The following is a 3,473-nucleotide window of genomic DNA, read 5'->3' as shown; positions in this document are numbered from 1 at the left end:
AAATATTGTACATACGTAATCCGATTGCTTGTAACTGTTGAATGGCCTTCCATTATAGGCAACATTATATTTGAAATAAAATCCAAACACATACCCATGGCCAATAAAGGCCCAAATCTCTACTCAGCTGATCTTTCACTTCTATTTTCTATTACTGTTGACCTCTCTCAAAATACATCAATAGGGCACAACTTTCTCCATCTCAGGGCCTTGACATTTGCAGCAAACTCTGTAATTCACCCTTTCCCCAGCATCTCCCGAGAGCTGGAAAATTTCCCATCCTTTAAATCTGCTCAAATCTTCCCTTTACAGAGAGATTATCCATAAATAACTTCTGGGAGGAAAATGTTTTCTCAATTTCTAGGGGATCACTACTCAGTTGTGCGAGTGCTAGTTACTCAGTCGCGTCTGACTCTTCATGACCCCTTGGACTGTAACCCTTCAGGCTCCTCTGTACATGGGATTCCAGGCAAGAATACTGGAGTGGGCTGCCATGCCCTCCTCCAAGGAATCTTCCCAACCCAGGGATCAAACTTGGGTCTCCTGCATTGCAGGTAGATTCTTTACCATCTGAGCCATCAGGGAAGCCCAGAACTTCTATTAACTTCACAGTGCTTCAACAAAGCTCAGCCTTAGGAAATTCTTTGTAACAAGTCAAGCATTACATATACCAGCTTGTTGTGTGTATGCTAAGTCACTCAATCATGTCTGACTTTTTGTGACCCCGTGGATGGTAGCCCACCAGGTTCCTCTGTCCATGGGATTCCCCAGGCAAGAATACTGGAGTGGGTTGCTGTGCCCTCCTCCAAGGTATACTTCCTGACCCAGGTATCGAACCCAAGTCTCTTATGTATCCTGCATTGGCAGATAGGTTCTTTACCAGTAGATCCACCCAGTTACCCTGCTTCATTTTCCTGTGTCAATTATCATGGCCTGATTTTGCATTTATTTACTGTCTGACCTTTAGAGATTAGGCTCCAAGAGGGCAGCAACTCATCTGTCCTGCTCCTTTTGAAATACCCGGTGCCTTGGACAACCACTGGTTTTTCTGAGGGGTTTACACTGGATGCCGGTACTAGCAGCCCCATCCTCTCTTCAGGCAATAGGGCGTTCCCCAGCCGCAGTGAATGTTAGCTGATAATACCTGCCTTCTCGGAGGACTTCCATCACTCTCACATAAGAGGCTGCACGCTCCTTAGCACATGTGGGACTTGGCCAAGGATGACTGACACACAGGACAGAGATCTGCCGGCCTTGCACCCACCAACAGGGATGACAAACATTCAGGGCAGCTTGTGCTCCAGAGTTTCTCCTTGGGGTTAGAGTCAAACCAGGGCCAAGCTGAGTCTCTAAACCTCATTCTTGCCTAGCTTCCTCTCTGCCATGCTACTCTCTTCCCCTTATGCCCTCTCTGAGTACATGCCCTCAATAAATCACTTAAAAAAGAATCAGCATCTCAAGCTCTGCTTCTAAGGAAGCTGAACAAAAACAACATTCAGTAAATTTCTTATGAGTGAAAGATGATTGCCCAGCAAGCCCACTTAAGGAAGGCAGCAGTCTTCGTGAGCCAAGATTAATTCCAAGGAACCAGAAGATTTGAACATGGAAGGCTTTTTTATATTGGTATAACTCAACTTTTCTGAAAGCCTCAAAATGCAACATCTATTTTTTTAATGGAGAAAAGAAAGAAGAAAAAAAAAATAGATGTCATAGTCAAATATTCTTGAGAAACATTATATAATTTAATCCTCCCACAAAAATGATTAGTGATTAATACTGGCATATTAAAGGACTTGAAAAAAATTAAACCTCTATAAAACATACACTTTATTGACTTTACCGACAAAGGTCATATAGTCAAAGCTATGGTTTTTCCAGTAGTCATGTATGGATGTGAGAGTTAGACCATAAAGAAAGCTGAACACCAAAGAGTTGGTGCTTTTGAACTGTGGTGTTGGAGGAGACTCTTGAGAGTCCCTTGGACTGCAAGGAGATCCAACCAGTCAATCTTAAAGGAAATCAGTCCTGAATAGTCATTGGAAGGACTGTTGCTGAAGCTGAAGCGCCAATATTTTGGCCACCTGATGCGAAGAGCTGACTCACTGGAAGAGACCCTGATGCTGGTAAAGAATGAAGGCAGGAGGAGAAGGGGATGACAGAGGATGAGATGGTTGGGTGGCATCACCAACTCAATGGACATGAGCTTGAGCAAGCTCCGGAAGTTGGTGATGGACAGGGAAGCCTGGCGTGCTGCAGTCCACGGGATCACAAAGAGTAGGACATGACTGAGCGACTGAACTGAACTGAAAACATGCACACACTAGTCCTGGAACCCTCTGCTATAGTAGATGGTGAGAGGAATTAGTTGCAGATGGATCTAAGGTTGCTAATCAGTGGATCATAAGATAAGGAGAGCATCATAGATTATCCACATGGATTCAATGTAATCATAAGGATCCTTGAAAGTCAGAGAGAGAGGGAGGTGAGTTCAAAGTCAGAAGATGATTCTCTGCCTGCTACTCTTTTGGCTTTGAAGATGGAGGAAGAGGCCAAGAGCCCTGGAACAACAATAGTCTCTAGAAGCTTTAAAAAAACAATGGGTGGATTCTCCCCTAGAACCTCCAGATTGTACACGGGCCTGCTGACACTTTGACTTCAGACCAGTGAGACCCATGCTGCCTTCTGACCTCCAGAGACATAAGATAATAAATTGGTATTGCTTAAAACCACTTTTGCAGTAATCTGTTACAGCAGCAATGGAAACTAATAGATACAATAAATGAGCTGGCTTTTGCTGTTGTTGTTTAATCACCGAGTTGCCTCTTTTCGATCTCATGGACTGTAGTTCGCCAGACTCCTCTGTCCATGGAATTTCCCAGGCAAGAATACTGGAGTGGGTTACCATTTCCTTTTCCAGAGGATCTTCTCAACCCAGGAATCGAACCCGAGTCTCCTGCATTGCAGGCGGTTTCTTTACCATTGAGCCACCTGGGAAGCCCCAAACAAGCTTATTTAATTTTGTTGATTTTAACATTCATCAAATATAGTGGAGAAAGAACCATATCTCCTTTAAATGCCTATCAACATTTTTGTTAAATTTAACTATCATTATTATTAAAGAAATGGCACAGCAGACCAACCAACATTATTATTGTACCTAAATTCAACCTGATTTTCTGAAATGAAGAAAGCCTTTTTTTTAATTATATAATGCCTCTATTTCTGTAAACTGTTTATAAATTAATAATAGGAAAAAAACATGATTAAATATTTAAAGGCACAAGGCACAAATCTTGGTTTGGTAAATAATGAAAATAGACTTTTTGTATAATTTTTTAAGCATATGTATCTGAATTTACTCCTTTACAAATGAGTATTTATTCAAAAATAATAAAAACTAATTTTGCTCAGAGAGGATGGAGAGGACCTTTAAACAAGTATAACAATGCTATTAGCCCTTGAAGGCTTAAAAC

The sequence above is a fragment of the Bison bison genome, unplaced genomic scaffold, assembly GCF_000754665.1.
Source record: "Bison bison bison isolate TAMUID 2011002044 unplaced genomic scaffold, Bison_UMD1.0 scf7180017863887, whole genome shotgun sequence".
NCBI lineage: Eukaryota > Metazoa > Chordata > Mammalia > Artiodactyla > Bovidae > Bison > Bison bison.
This window is presented reverse-complemented; position numbering follows the sequence as displayed.